Genomic DNA, 20926 nt, shown 5'->3' on the forward strand with positions numbered 1-20926 from the left:
TGAAAATACATAAAGATAGATATTGTAGGCATTTGTGAGCTGAAATTGACTGGTATTGGTCAGTTTGAATCAGAGAGCATTATAGTTTACTGTTCTGGGGATGACAAACAAGAATAGCATCCCATTCATCATCAAAAAGGACATGTCAAGATCCGTCTTGAAGCATAATACTGTCTTTGATAGAATACTATGTATCTGCATAAAGGACATCTAATAAATATAACTATTATTCAAACTTAGACACCAGACCCTAATGCTAGTAATGAAGAAATTGAAGAGTTTTATCAACACTTTCAGACTGAAATTGATAAAAGGTATGATCAAGATTCATTGATAGTTATTGGCAATTGGAATTCAAAAAGTTGGAGACCAAAAGGAATTCACTCCCTCCCTCACTCACTTACTCACAGGGACCCTACAGAACAGGAGAGACATGCCCTTGTAGGTTACAGGGACTGAAACTCTTTACAGGCATAAAGAGCCCTGTCTTTCTTCTGGAGAGGGGCTGGTGGTTTCAAACTAAGGACTTTGCAGAGAGCAGCCCAACTCTTCTTTTTTTTTAAAATCATTTCATTGGGGCTCTTACAGCTCTCATAACAATCCATACATCCCTGGTGTCAAGCATATTTGTACATTTGTGGCCATCATTTTTTTTTCTACTTAACATTTTCTTTCTACTTAAGTCGGTATCAACTCCTCAATTTTTCCTCTCTTCTCCCTCCCTCCCTAATGAACCCTTGATAATGTATAAATCATAATTATGTTCATATCTTACACCAACCACTGTCTCCCTTCACCCACATTTCTGTTGTTTGTCCCCCTTGGGTGGGGGTGTTTATACGTCGATCATTGTGATCTGTTCCCCTTTCCTCTCCTCACCTTCCCTGTAACCTCATGGTATCACTACTCTCATTATTGCTCCCAAGGGGTTTATCTGTCCTGGATTCCCTGTGTCTAGAGCTCTTATCTGTACCAGTGTACATGCTCTGGTGTAGCTGGATTTGTAAGGTAGAATTGGGGTCATGATAGTGGGGGGTGGGGGAAGTATTAAAGAACTAGAGGAATGTCGTATGTTACATAGGTGCTATAATGCACCCTGAGCAACCCAACTCTTTAGCACAATGCCACCAGGACTTCTCGGGAAGGAATAGTAGTTGCAAAATGTACCCTTGGTGATAGAAATGAAGCTAGAGATCACATGACAGAATTTTTTCAAGACCAATGACTTCTTCATTGGAAATACTTTTCTTCAACAACATAAGAGCTAACTACATATGTAAATTTATTCAAATTCACTACACCAAAATTAAACTGACTACATCTGTGGGAAGAGACAATGGAGAAGCTCAACATCAGCAGTTAAAACCAGGCCAGGGGCCAACTGTGGGAAAGACCATCAATTGCTCATGTGTAAGTTCAGGTTAAAGTTGAACCACTCCATGAGATACCAAATACGACCTTATGTCTATCCCACCTGAATTTTAAGAACATCTCATGAACAGGTTTGACACATTGAACACTAATGACAGAAGACCTGATGAGCCGTGAGATGATATCAAGAACATCATATGAAAAGAAAGCAAAAGGTCCTCAAACAGACATGAAAGGAAGAAAAGATCAAAGATGTCAGAAGAGACATGGAATTTCCTCTTAACTGTAGAATAACTAAGGAAAGAGAAGAAATTATGAAGTCGAAGAGCTGAACAGAACATTTCAAAGAGCAGCTGGAGAAGACTAAGTGAAATATTATAATGAAATGTGCAGATACTTATATTAAAAACAATAAAAAGGAAGAACACATTCAGCCTATCTTATGCTGAAAGAATTGAAGAAAGAATTCAAGCCTTGAGTTGCAATATTGAAAGATTGTATGGGAAACATATTGAATGATGCAGGAAGCATCAAAAGAAGGTGGATAGAATACACAGAGCCACTGCATTAAAAAAAAAAAAACTAGTAGACACCCAACCATTTCAAGAAGTAGCATATGAGCAAGAAGCAATGGTGCTGAAGGAAGAAATCCAAGCTACACTTAAAGTATTAGCCAAAACAAGGCCCCGGGACTTGTTGGAATACCCGTTGGTATGTTTAAACAAGCTGATGAAGCACTGGAAACACTTGCTCGACTATGCTCATACATGTAGAAGATAGCTACCTGACCAACTGACTGGAAGAGATCCACATTTGTGCACATTCCAAACAAAGGAGATCCAGCAGAATGAACAAATTATAGAATACTATCATTGTTATTACATGCAGGAAACATTTTGCTGAGATCTTTCAGCAATGTTTGAAACAGTTCATTGACAGAGAGGTGCTAGAAATTCAGGCTGTATTCAAAAGAGGAGGTGGAACAAGGGATATAATTTTTGATCACAGATGGATCTGGGCTGAAAGCAGAGAATACCAGGAAGATGTTTACTTGTGTTTTATTGACTATGCAAAGGCAAGTAATCTGAGAAACTGCATTTTATGAAGAAGAATGTGGCATCTGCTTTAGAGAAAGACTTACAACTTTTGATGTAAATTTCCTTGCAGAAGATATAACTGTCCTTGCTAAAAGTAAGGAAGGTGTAAAGATCAAGGATTGTAGCTTTCAATATGAATTACATTAAATTAAATGTAAAGAAAACCCAAATCCTCACAATTGGACCAACATCATGAGAAAGAGAGAAAAATCTTTGAGTTGTTGACAATCTATTCTCATAAATGCAGCTGTCAACAAACAAAGGATGTATTTTGGGGAGTAAAGCTGCTACAAGACCTCTTTAAAATATTGAAAAGGAAGGATGTTTCCTAGAGGACTCAGGTACATCTAACCCAAACCATAGTAGTTTTAATCAATCTAGCCATCTATCTATATCTGAAAGCTGAATATTGCACAAGGAAGATCAAAAGAAAAAAGTTGCATTTGAATTATGGTGCTGGCAGTGAATATTGAAAGTACCATAGACTGTCAAAAGAATAAACAAATCTGTTTTGGACTTAGTACAATCAGAATGCTCCTTAGAAGGAAGGATGGTGATACTTCATCTCATGTCCTTTGGACATATTCCCAGGAGAGACCGGTCTATGAAAATGGACATCATGCTTGGTAAAGTAGTGGAGCAGCAACAAAAAAAAAAGAAAGATGAAGAAGGATGAGGAGGAGAAGAAAGAAAGATAGAAAGAAAGGCCTTTGACAAGATGGCTACAACAAGGGCTCAGGCAGGACAATGATTGTGAGGATGACATCAGACTGGACGGTGTATTTTCTGTTGTACAGAGGCTTGCTCTGAGTAGGAACTGCCTAGGTGACACCTAACAACATATGGGATCAAAGGAGCTTGAGTGACGTTGTTGGGTAGGCTTTGGACTTCCAGCCAGAAGGTCAATGGTTTTTAAACCTTCAGGCACTCTGTGGGAGAAAGATGGAGCTACTTCTGCATGAAGATTGCCTCAGAAGCCCCATATAGGGTCCTTGTGAGTCAGAACCAACTCGGTGTTAGTGAAGGGATAGGGGGCCAAATTGACAACAAAAATACAGTACATATTGAAACCTCACAGAAAGGAACAGCTCAGAGAAGATGGTTACACTATTAGAATAATATAATAAATATCAGTAAATAGCAACTGTTGAAATTGTTGAATTGGTGCATGCTCTTCTGTGTATATTACCAACAGTAACAACAAAATTAGTAGAATTTAGTCCATCAAAAAGGATAGCTTCTGGGGTCTTAAAAGCTTGTTTTCAAACAAGCAGCCATCTCAGTGAAGCATCGACTAAGCCCATACGGAAGAAGCCCTGCAGCCTGTGTGATCCAAGGATTGTAAGTAATATAATCCAAATCTAAAGGAGGGAGTGGCACTAGAGCTTAAATGGTGAACACTTGGTTTGTAGAAAGCTGTTGATGACAGTGGAAACCCAATATCCATTTGCAGGATGCACACATGGATTAAGCTTCCAGTGAATCCCCTCTGATCATAGTTGAATAGTGTGAATAGTCCTGCTATCAGAGAGAATTGTAAAGCTAGTTATAGCAGACATAATTAAATCAAAATGTAATATCATTTGATCTCCCTTTTGATCTATTTTAAAGTTGTTTCAGTTTTAAAAAGTGAAGGGCAAACATACTTGGGTTAAGCCCCTGGTGAATCCTCTCTAACCATGGACGAGGGACATGAATAGCCTTGCTAACATGCTCAATGAAGTGGAAAGTGGATTGTTACAGGTGCGGTTAGGTTAAAATTTAGTACACAATCATGTGATTTCACTTATGAACCATTTAAATGTGTTCTAATATTAAATATTTTCTGCTTTATTTTTATTGAGGTGTTTATCTATTTTACTTCCTTATTATTGTTAGGGTTTTTTTTATGTATATGAAATCCAGGCTAGGAACATCAACTAAGACAGTAACTGGATTAGTGATTCGTTGGGCTTATGCTAGGGGCGGTTGAGGGGAAATGGGGAACTAATAAAGTCAAGTACAAAAAAACAAAAGAGTTCTAAAACTGATTGTAGCAATGATTGTACAACTCTTCTTGATGTGGTTGAACTATTGAATTGCATGTGTGTGATTCCATGCCAAAAACTATCAAAAAATAATAAAACAAAAATATTAGTATAATTTAGAGGGGGGAAATCAATGGCTAAACAACCCCAGGTTCATTTCCAAAAGTTTCAGAAAGTATTCTTAGCCTGGAGGCAATAATCCCTGTGGTCAACGAGTGAGCTGCTGCATTTAAGAGAGAGTAATTCCTCCACAAAAGGCATTTGAAGCTCTTCGTCTTCTTCCCTGAAGGAATCCTTGTCTCTCTTCCCCAGAGAGAGCACTCAGTGCGATGCACATGTCTTTATTAAAGCATCTTTCTTGTTACCAATAAGTGCACATCTGCCTGTCCACCAGACTATGGGTTGCTAAAGAACAATAACCTATTTATTGCAAGCCCACTTTTATCCCTTGCAAGTCTCACTTGCCTTCCCAGGTGTAAATGTCATCTTTCTCATTAAAAACCCTGCTCTACTTTAAACATATCTAAAACAACTGGCAATATGCAGATGATACAATTTTGCTTACCATAAGCAAAGAGGACTTGAAGTGCTTACTGATGAAAATCAAGGGCTAGGAGGTTCAGTATGGATTAAACTCAATCTAAAGACAGCCCAAATCCTCAACTGGACCAAGAAGCAACATCATGACAAGTGGTGACAAGATCGAGGTAGTCAAGAATTTCATTTTGCTTTGATCCAGTGTTAATACTCATAGAATCAGAAAACAAGCAATATAACAATATACTGTATTAGACAAATAGGCTGTGTAAGACCTCTTTAAAGAGTTGATAAAGGGTTAGTCAGCAATGATATCACTTTGAAGACTCAAGTCACCCCACTTGTGTCATGGTATTTTCATTCACCTCAAATGCATGTGAACATTATACAATGAATAAGGAGGGTGAAGAAGAATTGATGCATTTGAATTATGGTCTTGGTGAAGAAAGTCAAAAGTCATATGAACTACCAGAAAAATGAACAAATGTGCTTTCAAAGAAGTACAAACAGAATGCTCCTGAGAAGTGGGGATGGGGGAGACTTTGTCTAACGTATTCTGAGCTGATTATCAACAGAGACCAGTCCTTGGAAAAGGATGCCATGCTTGATAAAACACAATGTCAACAAAGAAGGGAAAGACCATAATGAGATGGATTGACACCATGGCTGTGCAGCAATGCGCTCAAACATAACAATTATGAGGCTGGTTCTGGATGGGGCACTGGTTTCCTTTGGTTGGGCAGAGGGTTGCGAAGAATCGAAACCAACTCTGCAGGTACCTAATGTACCTAATGCATTGCAATGTAATGCCAGTCAGTGTAGATTACCCAGTAAACAGGGTAAACGTGAGTTTATTTATTAGTCTGAAGAGGACAGTGTCATAATTTTACGTCACATCAAAAAGTCTACTGCTATAATTAGCCTTTGTCTCTCTTTCAACCCCTCAGCCACTTCAAAGAATCAAAGGCTCTTTTCAAGTTTGCTATCCTTGACAGGGCCCAAGTGCCCAGTAAGCAAGTCAAAGAATAGCTTCCTTGTGTTTATTTACTCATCTATAGTGAATAATCTCACAATATAGAATTACATATTGTTTTTGTGATTAATAACTATGCTTTAATTAAGCTCAATTTGTAACAATGAAAATACATCCTGAATATCAGATATTTAAATTACAATTCATAACAGTAGCACAATTACAGTTATGAAGTAGCAACGAAAACAATTTTATGGCTGGGGGTCACCACAACATGAGGAACTGTATGAGAGGGTCGCGGCATTAGGAAGGTTAGGAACCACTATCTTAAATTGGCTCTCCAGCCTGAGTCTTAACAACAGCAATGTTACTTCAACACCCCAAAGCATGGATGAGTCTACTGCTTCTACTAATCCATGGTGTGAGTAGAAAAAATAATACGTAAAGTAGCACCACCGATTGATGAGGAAACAAGAAACTATGTTGCATTTATATGATTTTCAAAATGATGCTCTCGTCTCCTTTGGTCAGTGAGGAAACTAAGACTGAGACAGATGACGGGATTGCAGCAGGGTCCACGGGTCGACAAGTGATGCCAAAAGTACTCATGTCCAATGTGCTGTTTACAGTTGGTATTGTTGCATATACTTTAATGATATAACTGGAAAAAAATCTGAAAAACTAGACAATTGAAGAAAACAAAGATTTCTTTCCCCTTTACATTTTTCCAGGTAAAATCATCAACTTTAACAGTTGTGTGAGTGGTTTCTGCAAAAACAGCAGTCTCCTTTCTTCCTTCCTTCCGTCAGAGAGGCTGGAGGTGGATGACTGGGCCTTCACTGGCCGAGTCTGGGACAGAGATGAGTCCTCGGTCCCATAGACCGTGACCAGGCGTCACTTACTGGCTCCGGGGCCAACCCCAGAGCCACATGAGTAAGTATTTTCAAACCCACATGGCGGCTACTTAATAATTATTGGAAAAGGGTCCCCACCTGTTAAGCTCCATTAAAAACACACCTCTCCTTGAAGCCAGCAACTGTCAAGCAGAACTTGTGAGCAATGTCTGCCACAGTCTTGAGCTCTTTTAAAGAACTTGGTCCATGGGATCACGTGCTTAACAACAAGGAGGAAAGATAGAGAAGAAGCAAGGGGGTACCGCGGGGGGTTGGGGGGGTGGTGGAGGTTGGCTGCACGGTGAGAAGAACATAATCAGCGGCCCCATAATGTACACATATACATTGTTGCATTCGTGTATATTTTTAACAGCAACCAACATGTGTTTGTATATTAACAGACACACGCATGTGGGGAACAGAAGGATTTCTCTTAAGCTGTCTCCCCAATAATATGTACCAGACTTAGCTGCTTGAGTATGACTGGATACTAGGCGGTCAGCGAAAGTAGGTCAGAGGTTATTCTCAACATCAGCCATCTAGAGCAACCAGACTGTATAGTCTGACTCACCCTAAATAAGGCCCACTCCCTTCTGATAAGGATAGTAGTTGTCTGTTTACTTGGAGATACCAGAGAGGTCAAACCCGCCCAAGGTTGACCAAGGTTAGGTAGCCATTATGAATCTAGGGTCCGCCCATCTTGTCACATGTGTAACCCTAGACCTTCCCATTCCTATGGGCACACCCCTAGGTCATCCCCCTCCTGCTGATTGTATTGACTATGTTGCTACCCCTCCCAATGACATAGGCTATTGTCTGCTATCAAGGGGCTTGCATGCCTCCCAGAATAGTAATTGTCTGTTGTATTGTATGAGACACCAGAATGATCAAACTTGTTCAAGAATGAATTGTATTGCCCCTTTCTGTGATGTATGACTCTGTAATCAGATCCCCCTAAAGTGATATGATGTGTGGTTAGCAATAAATGAGGAGGCTCCCTGGTTCTCGGGAGGGTGGCTGAGGAAGATGAGGCAGCTGCTTCTACTCTGGTGGCTAAATCTCCTCCACGAGGACCATCAAGTGGGGCTGAGGTGAGCAATGCTGCCATGAGTTGCGTCTGACTCCATTATTTGACTCCATCTTTTAACTCTCATGCTCTCTATGACTTTACTATAACCTTTACTTGTTATCGCTGTACAATTGCGCCTACCAAACCTGTGATGTTTTGTGGGGTCCCCTCTTCCCTTTAACCCCACACACGCATACACATAGATATCAACTGAAACTTATTATGTAGGATAATACAGAATTCCCTGAAGACATTAATTTATTCAGTGGTAAATGTCACTCTCTAAGAGCAGACCAGAGAGAAACCATTCCGGAATATAAGAGGTCTTCAGAAAGGGTGTAGGGAAATGCTATTAAAGACAATGGAACTGAGATGATTAAAAAAATAAAATAAGGACAATGGAACCATTTTACAGACTTATTCAGGCCCCCTCTTACAATACCTGGAGCCCTGGTGACTAATGGTTATACCTTGAGCTGCTAACTGCGAGGTCACCGGTTCAGAACCACCAGCTTCCCATGAGAGACAGACAAGGCTTTCTACTCCCGGGTTAGTCTCAGAAACCTACAGGGGCATTTCTACCCAGTCATATAAGGTCACTATGAGTCAGAACCAGCTCAATGACAGCGAGTCATGTTACTGTCAGGTGCTATCAGCTCTGACTCATGGATACCCGATGCACAACAGAACGAAACCCTGCCCAGTCTTTAGCCATCCTGGCCACAAGTGCAATGTTTGAGCCCATAGATGCAGACACTCTTTGTCAATCCATCTTGCCTAAGGTCTGCCTTTTTTTCACAACCCCTTTTTTTTTTTTACCAAGCATGATGGCCTTCTCCAGGGACCATCTCTCCTGAAAACTTGTCCAAAATACTTCAGAGGAAGTCTCCCCACCCTTGCTCCTAAGGAGCATTCTGGCTGTACTGCTTCCAAGACAGATTTATTTGTTCTCTATTCCAACACCGTAACTCAAATGCATCCATTCCTCTTTGGCCGTGCTTATTCAATGTCCAACTTTCACATACCTGTGAAGAGATTGAAACTACCCTGGCTGGGTTAGATGCGCCTCAGTCCTCAAAGTAACATCCTAGTTTTTCAATACTTCAAGAAGGTCTTATGAAGAGGAAGTCATTTAGTATTAGAACAAAATGATTTAATCCTTGAAGGTTAGCTCGTGCAGCCTCTAAGTCATTTGACTATTTGAACATTTAATAGTGAGAATAACTCATCTCCCCATCAATTAATCCAAAAGCCATTATTGCAAGAGCTGCTACAAGTAGCCAGTACTTCTAACTTGTTCCTTTGTCAGTTTTAAATACAAGGAGGAATATAGGAAATCTGAAAACACACGTGGTTTTCCTGTAGTAATACAGCTCAGATGTCAAAGTCCCATCCTAGACTTTGACCAAAGTAAACCTAGAGCGCATGTACCTCTGCAATGACTGACTATATTTACATTTGGAGGTTAGAATGGTGGTGGCTAGAATACACACCTGCGCTCTGCACTTGTCACATCGTAGCAGGTGTACCAGGCTAAGTGGTGAAGGTGATGCTTTTTATGCCGCAGCATTTCAAACCATCAATTGCAGCACAGAAACAGCATGTTTCTGCCTGTGCTACAATTCTTATCGTGGATCTCTAATGGGATGCTTTCAGCCCGTGCCTCCACACATCACAGTATGCCTAACATTTCTGGGTTGCTAAGACCTTCTAAGATATTGAATTTTGTTGTTGTTGTTGTTGTTGTTGTTGCTAGCTATTGCATTTCTCCCCCTTTAAACTCATGCTCTGCTAAGAACCATAGCTAAACTGACATGTGTAGAGATTAAAGGTAGGTCTACTGTGGCGTTTTAACATCAAACGGCCAGAGTTGTGCGTGACACAAGTAAATTGCACGGTACTGACTCTCTCTATTCTCTCCAACCTCCCCTCATTCTAGAAAACCCTTTGTTATCATTCCTGGTGTGACTGCTCTCCCCTACTCCTGATGCTAGATACTGATCACAAGTGATAAACACTCTCCCCCAGGAGTATATGATCTAATCCACAGCACAGGGGGACATGGAAAGGGAAGATGAGAGAGGAGAGGCAGAGGAGAGAAGGGAAATTTGAAGTGACCAATGAAAGCTTTTAGAGAAGGTTCCCCAAAAGAAAGGGGGGGAAATCCTGTTTGTAGAAATTGTTCTACTCTGAATCCCAACAACTGATTATAAACACGATCTGAATTTGATACAGTTTCTCTATATTAAAGAAAGATTTCTATGGAGACTGAACCTTTGTTGGTGAAGAGAAAAAAACAGTGCTAAAATTCAACTGCTTCAGCCAGATATGGTTTACCACTGATCTTCAGAAGAAAAATAATAAACATCTGGTAACAAAAAAAAAATGTAAAGAATATTTATTTTGATATAATCCTTGGAACCTTGAAGCTGAAACCACAAAATCGGTGCTGTTGATTCCTAATGAGTCCCCAATGCTACCCACATAGAGCCCACCTCTATTCTCAGACACTTTCAAGTTTAATTTCTCAGACAAAATGTAGGGAAGGGGGTGTTGTTCTGTGTACCATGAATGCTCAAATGCTGTTGGCGAATTAATCGGTTGAATGAGGAATTGTTTCCTGTAAGTCTTAGAGGGAGTCTAAAAATGTGAGAGGAAAGCATCTTTTCCCATTGTGGAAATTCCCAGCTTAACCTCTTTCCAATTAGCACCTAATTGGCAAGACTTCAATTTAAAGCCGAGAATTAATCAGCTTATAAAAATCTATTGTTTTCTTAATATTTCTGTGGTCTTGTTTTATGTGTGTGCTCTGGATTTTCTCTAATCCTAGCTTATTCTTTCTAGTTGTTATGCCATTCAGTGAGCACACAGAATCCTGACTTTATCTACTTATCCTCCCACTGCTCTCTGCACTGGCTTTCCATCCATTTCCACATGAGAAGGATGGAGATTAGGCGCTTGCTCATCACTCTGGGCTTGTTGCCTCCCCTGTCTCTGCTGCTTCTGCATTCGTTCTGCACTTCTCAGCTGTGCAAATAAGCCCTCAATTTGTGGTTGCTCTTTATCCACACACAGGTCTGATATGACTAGAGCCGAATGACATAGGCCTACTGGGCATGTCACGGCAATAAGTAGCCCTAACTTGATTCCAGGATAAAGCTATTGCCTCAGGGTTCTGGAACAAGCGGTAAACAACGTGAAGTCATAAGATAAAAGAAAGAAAAAGTATTTATGTATTACCTTGTCCTCAGGTACATATACTTCCAAAGCCCCAAACCAAACAAGTTGTTGCTATTGAGACAATTCTGAATCATGCTGACCTTATGCATGTCAGCGTAAAACTGTGAGCCATAGAGTTTTTGGAAGGAGATAGCCAGGCCTTTGTTCCAAGGCACCTTAGGGCAGACTCAAACTTCCATGCTATCAATGAGTAATCAGCACATAACCATTTGCACCAACCAGTGACTCCTCATATGCACTTAGCTCAAGATAACAACCACCCCTCCACCAAAAACAACGGCTATTGTCATTGGAAGAGTGGACAAAGAGATTCTGATACATGCACACAGTGGGATACTATGAATCGCATGATGAGGCAACCCTGATACACCTTGTGACATGGATACACCTGGAGAGTAACATGCTGAGTGAAATAATCAAGCACAAAAGGACAGGTATTATATGAGGCCACTGTTATGAGGGAAACTATATTAAAAACTTTCATACCGAAGGGAACAGATTTTGAAGACTGCCAAGAGGGTGGGACAAGGAAAGGAAGAGAAAGAAATGGGTTAGACCGTCAAGGAGTGTTAACTGTGACAGAAGGAGGAGAAAGGAAAGTTAGAAGTGGGGGAAGGGTAAACTACCAGGGGTTGAGTCCTGTTTTAAAGTGTTGAATATATGTAAAACCAATGATCTGAAATGTAAACCCTCACCAAAACCAACAAAATGGTCAACATGGGCAAGTTTTACAGTTTATCATTGAGAATGCTGTACATCTGACTAGTTTCATGCTCAGACGCCCACAACTGCCAAGCTCTTGCATATTCTTCCTAAGCTTAGTTCAAGTTTCCGAAATGCAGCCTAAGCTGTAGCATCTAAGGAAACAACTCTGAATCACCCATCCTGAAGTCCGTGCTCCCCTTGGCTAACTTCAACAAGCTTTCTCCCAGGCCTTGCCTCTGCAGCCCTCAGGACGTCCAGCTGAATTCAACGTATTCGAAAAAATCATAAGAACCACAATGTCCAGAAATAAGCCTGACAGCAATAGAAAAACCGTTGAAGAACTCATATGTATACAAGAAAGAAATGAATTTCATACAGGAATGCTACTGTTTTTTAATGTTAATTGAACATAAACTCTCATTAATTGAGATCTACAGAAAAATGGTTTCCAGAAAGTGCAGTACTATACTGCAAAAACTAGTGTGTGGATATGCTTCTGAATCACAATTCCAACTATTATTGGAAGAGCACTCTATTCAAGTCACACAATTTTCCCCATTCATCTTTTTAAAAAATTGTACAATATATTAGTCTCTACAAGGATTCATTTTTAAGTCTAAGAGAAGTTGTTAAGATATCACTTACAGTACCATTAAAGTGCTCACTGCTGAATCTGTAGCCTTTGAACACGTACTGAATTATGGCTCTGTCAAATGCAGCACATCCCAGCCAAAGGGCAGGAAATGGAGGGAGCCAGGGGAATGCAGCACAGTACCCCGATCTATATTCATTTGTTTGTCTCAAAACTGTAAGTTGATTTTAATGTCAGAGTTTGCTTACACTTTTCAAACTGTGTTACATATTTCAAACGGACAGACTCAATTTTCAAGTCAAACAACAGATAATGGCATCAGGGAAACCTGCAATCACATAGGAGAGACACATCAAGAGGGCAAAATGTAAGTTAAACATTTGCATAAGCAGCCAGATGGATATGTGATTGAAAATGATCTCCTTACTGCCTCAAACTTGCTTAGCACTGTATGTTTTCAGGATACTTTTTAATCATTAAAATCCCACAGTATTACTATTATCACCATAGCACATGTTCATCAATTAGTGAGAAATAGAAATAGTAAGTAACTTAACTTAGCAGGACTATCACAAAGCCATCAAGTGGCCTGTTCAGAGAAACCTAAAATACTGTGCTTATTTTACCAGAAACAGTTGCCTTGGAGTTGAATCTGACTCATGGTGACATCATCTGTGTCCAAGTCGAGCTGTGATCCATGGAGTTTTTGCTGACAAGTTTGTCAAAGGCTATCTCCAAACCTCCCAAGTATCTTCTAGGGTAGTAGTTCTCAACCTGTGTGTCACGACTCCTTTGGCAGTAGAACGACCCTTTCACAGAGGTCACCTGATTCATAATAGTAGTAAAATTAGAGTTATGAAGTAGCAACAAAAATGATTTTATGGTTGGGGGTTCGCCACAACATGAGGAACTGTGTTAAATGGTCACGGCATTAGGAAGAACAAGAACCATTGTTCTAGGGGGGACTCAAATCTCTAATCCTTCTAACTGAATGGGCATGTAACTGTTTATACTACCCAGGGCATTTTTGCTTATGCTCAGAAAACAAACCAGCCAGTTGCCATTCAACTGAGTCTGATGCGTGTGTATCAGAATAGAACTGCACATAGCGCTTCAAAGGCCATTACCTTTCAGAAGGACAAGGCCGGGTCATTTTTCAAAGCTGGGTTCAAATTACAAAACTGTTATACAAACCAAGACCATGGAATTCATTAAATACCCAGGACTGAGGCTCAGTGAGCCTTAGGAGATTTAGGTTTGAATGAAAATGCTGTAAGAACAAAAGCATACCTGCCTTATTTACTGCTCTGTCATTAACATCTAGCATCATGCAAGGATTTTCATGAAATACAGAATGAATGAATGAGTCAATCAATGCATTAATCAATAAGTAACAAATGGAGGTTTCTGACCTAAAGAAACTTAATGAGCAGATGCAATCTCTTTAAATTAGAGTTTTAAGTAAGAATCTAAGACGCTGGGGAAGAATGGTCTCTAGTGTCGGCTTTCCTGACCCAGTAAAATTTTGGTTTTTACTTCTCATCAGAGGTGAAGTGGACTCCACAGGACCATTGTAAAAGGACAAGATCAGTGGGAACAAGGACAGGTATTGAAATTCATGAGATGCCAGACTGGATGGCAGAGCAGCTGTGTGACATTAAGATGTACTGAAGGACTTCCGGGAAGATGGCAGACAGAGTAACACATACCAGAAGGACTCCGCAGAATTGAGCCCAGGAGAGCTGCTTAGAGGGAAATTCAACACTGCTGGAATGCAGGAGGAGGATTATAAAGATAAGTATGCACAGACCCACAAGGTTTTAAGGGGCTGGAGGCTTTTGGCTTACCACAGTGGAAGCAGGTTAGGGCTTGACCTTAGCCCCGCCACTGTCTCTGCCAGAGCGGGGACCATTTGGAGTCCATAAGGGGGCTTAATCTCAAAACAGCCACAGTTTGCCGCTGCCTGCCTTGGGGCAGGAGCTAAACCCTTGCAGCTCCAAGGGCAGGGATTGGGGTTCAGCTACATTGTTACTTTTGTTTCCCTCTCTTCTCTATATTCCTTCACACTCTCAGTGGGCTGCACAGGGGCTTTTTCTCAACACAGCCACAACTTGCTGCTGCCTCAGGGCAGGGACTAGACCCTTGCAGCTCCATGGGCAGGCATCAGGACTCAGCTACATTGTTACTTTTGTTTCCCTCTCTTCTCTATATCCCTCAGAGTCTCAGTGGGCATGCTTAAAATTTTTTTTTCTCCTCTTTGTCTCTTTCCTGTTCTCTCACACTCCACTGCTGACCTCCAGACCTATCCCCTTAGCTGAGGGCATTTACACCTTCGACATACCCAGCTAGGTGAGCTCCACCCTGTGCAGCTAGCCCCAGGCTGAGGAAAACCCGGCCGACCTCCACCAGGGGATACTCTGCCCCACTTCCTACCAGGGAATTCCTGCCTGTGTGCCTGGGGACCTAAGACAGCTCGGCCAATACTCGTCAATGTTCCAAGCTGCTGCAGGAACCTCTGCCCATTCTCCATAACACCAAATCAGGCAACCCACCAGCCATCTCTGGCACTCCCCTGAGGGGAAGCCACAGAAAGATAAAGTGGTAGGTTAATTCCATAGTGAAATTAGCTGTAGGCAGTTCGAAGAAGCATTCCTACAAGTCTCCCCCAGAGAGAGCCAATGCTCTTAGAATCCCTGGAAAATGGCACCTGGCTCCTCAAAACAGTGCAACGCAAATAGCCATCAGCCCCAATGACCTTAGTGAAAAAAAAAGGAGAAACAAAAGGCAATGGAAGAAGGTGTCCTGAACATAACGACATGCATAGAGGAAGCAGACATTGTGCTGCCACAGAAAGAAATTTTCAGAATGCTGCTTGGAGTCATACAGGATATGAGGGAAACAATACAGAAAAAGGATGAAATGATAGAGGAGATAAAGGCCACACACCAAAGGGAAATACATGAGCTTAGGGAGGAGATAACAAAAACCAGTAGCAGAAACACCGACCTCGAGAATCTACTGGAGGAAGCAGAGAACCACATCAGTGACTTGGAGGACAGCCAAGCAGACTTTAACAAATGCCCCCCAAAAATCTAATAAGATCATCAGAGAAGTTGAAAAAAACTTAAGAGCTATGTCTGATGCTATGAAGCAGAACAACATTAGAATTATTGGCTTATCAGAGGAAGACACAACAAAGAAGTCATCTGCAACAATAGTGAAAGAATTCTTGGAAGAAAATCATGAGAGCAGCTGGGGAAAAACAAATGATAACATATAAAGGTTCACAAATACGAATATGCTCAGAGCTATCAGCAGAAACTATGAAGAAGAGGAGAGAGTGGTGTAACATATTCCAAAAATTGAAGGCTAACAACACAAAAGCAAGAATACTCTACCCAGTCAAATTATTGATCAAGATAGATAGAGAAGTAAGAGTCTTCCCAGACGAAAAAAAGAACTCAAAGAATATGTTAGAAGTAACCCAGCCCTACAAAAGATACTTGTTGACCCAGTATGGGCAGAAGAACAACACCCCCTAAACATAAATAAGATACTTCCACATAGAAAAACCTCATCCAGGGGGCAACAAAGAGAAAAAAGACCCCAAGATAGCATTGGCTTAAGGATGGAAAAAAGTCAAGAATGATACACATGCGCACACGCACACACACACACACACACACACACACACTAATGAGAAAGGAAAGTAGGAAAACACCCAACACAAAAGGTATAAGATGACATTACAGAGTCCGCAGATGGAGATAATAACCCTGAATATCAATGGCTTGAACTCAGGCATTAAAAGCATTAAAATGCTGCAACTAGCAGACTGGGTTAGAAAACACAACCCAATCAATCTGCTGCCTACAGGACACACAGCTCAAGGCTACAAACAAAAATAGGCTGAGAATCAAAGGCTGCAGAAAGGTATACGAAGCAAATAACAATTCATAAAAAGCAGGGGTTGCAATCCTAATCTCGGATAAAATTGATCTCAAAGTGCAAACCATAAAAAGAGATAAGTAAGGACACTATATAATGCTCAAGGGAATGGTAGACAAAGAACCATTACTGTAAACTAAGCACTGTAAACATATATTCCCTGAATGACAGACTCACTGAATACATCAACCAAATACTCCAAAACATAAAAAAAGCCTCAACAATTATATGGGTGACTTCAATACGCTGCTCTCTGAGAAAGATAGATCACAGGAAAAGAAACTCAACAAGGAGACTAACAATCTAAACACTACAATTAGACCATTGTACCTGATAAATATTTACAGAGCTTTTCATCCAAATACAAAAAAATTCACATTCTTCTCAAGCCCACATGGCACATATTCAAAGATAGACCACATGCTGGGGCATAAGGCGAATCTACATAAATTTCAGCTAATTGATATCATACAGACCTCTCTCTCTGACCACTGTGCCATAAGGCTGGAAATCAACAAAAGGAAGACGAAGAAAACAAGAGCAAACAATTGGAGGATGAATAACTGTCTACTGCAAAAGGAGTGCATACTGGCACAGATCAGAGATGAAATTAGGAAATTTCTAGAAACCAATGAGAATGAGCACATGAGGTACCAAAACTTATGGGACACAACAAATTCAGTTATCAGAGGAAGTTTCATAGCAATACATGCACACCTGAGAAAGGAAGAGAGACTCATGATTGATATGCTGGCACAAAATTTACAACTAGAGCAGAGTCAGCAGGACAATCCTACTGATAGCAAAAGAAAAAGAAATTATAAAAATCAGGCTGGGATTCAGGAGAGGGAAAATAAGAAAACCACGTAAAAAATTAATCCTGCTAAAAGTTGGTTGTTTGAAAGGATAAACAGAATCCACAGACCTCTGGCAAACCTAACTAAAGGAAGGAAGGAAAAAATTTCAATAGCAAGAATACGGGATGAAAGAGGGGGCATGACAACAGATCCTAATGAAATCAAAAGGATAGTTAAATAGTACTATGAAGGATTGTACTCCAATGAATTCAACAATTTGTAAGACATGGACAAATTCTTGGAAAAACAATCCCTCCCTAGACTATCCTTGATGGATGTTAATAATCTCAACAGATCCATAGCAATAGAAGAAATAGACAAGGTTATCAAGGGATTACCAACCAAAAAACCCCCTGGACCAGATGGCTTTACTGGAGAATTTTACCAAGCAGTTAGGGAAGAACTTACACCAATCCTACACAAACTTTTCCAGAACACAGAAAAAGACAGCAAACTCCCAAACTCCTTCTATGAAGCTAGTATAACTCTGATATCCAAACCAGGCAAGGATCCCACAAGAATTGAGAACTACAGACGAATATCCCTAATGAACATCGATGCAAAAATCCTTAACAAAATACTAGCCAACAGAATACAAAAGTATATAAAACAAACAATTCACCACGACCAAGTGGGATTTATACCAGAGATGCAGGGATGGTTCAACATATGAAAGACCATTAGTATTTTTTGTCACATTGACATGAAAAACTATAAGAACCACATGACGATATCAATAGATGCAGATAACTTCCAACACCAATTCCTATTTAAGACACTTCAGAAGATAGGAATGGAGAAAAATTCCTCAAGACAATATGAGATTTATATGAAAAACAAACAGCCAACGTGGTACTCAATGGAGAAAAGACTAACACAATCCCACTGAAGAAGGGGACCAGACAAGGATGTCCCATGTCCCCACTCATATTTAATATCATGCTGGAGCTTTTAGCTAACAGCACAAGGCAAAAAAAAGACATCAAATGTATTTATCTGGGGAAAGAAGAGGTGAAACTATCATTATTTGCAAATGATATGATTTTTATATGGAAAATTCCAAAAGCTGTACAAGTGGAGTATTGGACGCAATAGAGGAATTTGGCAGAGTGGCAGGACACAAGATCAACAAACAGAAGTCCATCGGACTGTTATACACATTGGATAAGACCAATAGAAGAGGAGATCAAAAAGGTGGTACCCTTCACAATAGCCAAACACAAATTAAAATATCTAGGGATATACCTGACTAAAAGAACAAAAGATCTATTTGGGGGAAATTACAGAACACTATTACAAGAAACCAAGAGCAACCTCTACAAATGGAAGAGGATTGGAAGACTCAATATAGTCAAGATGTCAGTTCTGCCAAAGGCACTATATAAGTTTAATGCAATCCCGATACAATTACCCTCATCTTTCTTCAAAGAAATGGAAAAACTGATTACCAACTTCAGATGGAGAGGGAAGAAGCCCAGAATTAGCAGAGAACTCCTCAAGAAGAGCAACATAGTGGGAGGGCTTGCTTTACCTGACACTGTAGCACATACTATACAGCCACAGTTGTCAAAACTCATGGTATTGGTACAATGACAGATATTCAGATCACTGGAAAAGAACTGAAAACCCAGAAATAAAATCATCAGCATACAGACAACTGATCTTTGATAAGGGCCCAAAAAATATCCATTAGGAAGCAGATGCCCTCTTTAACATGTGGTGCTAGAAAAAAACGGACATTTACCTGCAGAAAAATGAAGCAAGACCCTTTTCTCATTCCATGCACAAGAAAAAAACTCAAGGTGGATCACAGACCTTGAAGTTAAACCCCAAACTATTAGAGCCTTCAATGACGGAATTGGGACCAACTTGAGAACTTTGGCACAGGGAATACATAGGCTATCAGAAATAGGGAAGGACACAAACACAGAGGAGGCACAAATTGACAAATGGGATATACTGAAGATAAAACACCTATGTACATTGAAAGAATTCACCAAGAGAGTAATAAGAGGGTCCAAGGACTAGGAAAACATCTTTAGCAATGACACATCAGACGAAAGCTTTATTACTAAAATCTATAATACTTTGCTAGCTTCCAAAAAGAAAACAACTAATTGCCAACCGGGGAGGTGGGCAAAGCACCTGAAGAGAATTTTCACAGGGGCAAAATCTAAATGGCCTACAAACATATGAAACCATGTTTCCGATCCTTAGCCATAAGAGAAATGCAAATTAAAACAACAATGAGGTATCACTTAACAAACACCCTCAAAGATAGCCCAATTCAAAAAATCAGAAAGCAACAAGTGTTGGAGGAGCTGTGGGGAGACAGGAACTCTCATCCACTGCTGGTGAAGCTGTAAGTATGTATAGCCACTATGGAAATCGATCTGGTAATATCTAAAACAGATAGAAATCGAGTTACCATAGGACCCAGCAATTCCCCTATTGGGAATATACCCAGAAGATGCAAGAAACAAACCAAGGCCAGACATCTGTGCTCCAATGTTCATTGTGGTACAGTTCACAATTTCAAGGAGTTGGAAACAACCCAAATTTCCATTAACTGATGAATGGTTTAAAAAGCTGTGGTATACACATACAATGGAGTACTACGCATCGCTAAAAAGCAGTGCTGAACATATGAAGCACATCACTGCATGGGAAGAACTGAAGGAAATCATGCTAAGCGAAGTTAGCCAAGCACAAAAGGACAAGTGCAACATAAGTCCGCTAAGGTAAGTTTAAAAAAAAAAAAAGCAAAAGTGGCATAGGGAAAAAGCTACTATATACAAACATTCCTGGGGTGAGGACCAGGTAATATGGCAGGGACCAGACCAAATACAGGGAAACATATGGCAGACAACTAAAAAGGAGGTGGGGAAAAGAAAAAAATAATAATAATAAAAAAGAAATGGGTAGTGGGGGAATAGGGATCTAACCCACCCAAGAGGAGGGTATTGTGTATATCTCCACAGGGAAAGAGGGACCAGACTTCAACCCAGTGCTCCAAAATGTGAATTCAACATGGTGGAATGGAGTAGGGAAACAATGGAGAGGTCTGAGGGGCCATTCCCAATCTCAACTACTATATGAACTCCTACCCCTCCCCCCAGAAGAATTTATTTCAAAGGACAGTATTGAATCTGCAGCTCCAAGAAAGGGACATATCTGATCAGAGCACATGGGAGCAGATGCAGTGGAAGGAGGAGAGAGTGGAGCACATCCTGGCCCACCAGGCCTTGAGGATGATGTTCGCGATAGAGCAGCCAGTCCACAAAGAAGACCACACGAGATACGACGTCCCTCACTGACCCATAGCCCTACAGGGGACATCACTGGAGACACAGTGTGGGAATTGTGCCCTATCTGATCCTGCACACTGAGGAAAAACACTAAGGGGGTGCAACAGAACAGCAAGGGAACAGGGCAGTGAGGTCCCCAGGGAATGCTGAAGGTGGACTTTGGGTTCAGGGCATAGTGCCCCAACAGACTGGACTGGAAAACACTCCTAAAGGCTAACAAATAGTTCTTGAACTAACTACAAGCTTTTCTTTGTTGTGTTTTGTTTTGTTTTGTTGTCATTGGTTTGTTGTTGTTGATGTTTTGTTGTA

This window comes from Echinops telfairi, unplaced genomic scaffold (assembly GCF_000313985.2).
Source record: "Echinops telfairi isolate 266 unplaced genomic scaffold, ASM31398v2 ScPeMD7_3533;HRSCAF=4204_1, whole genome shotgun sequence".
NCBI lineage: Eukaryota > Metazoa > Chordata > Mammalia > Afrosoricida > Tenrecidae > Echinops > Echinops telfairi.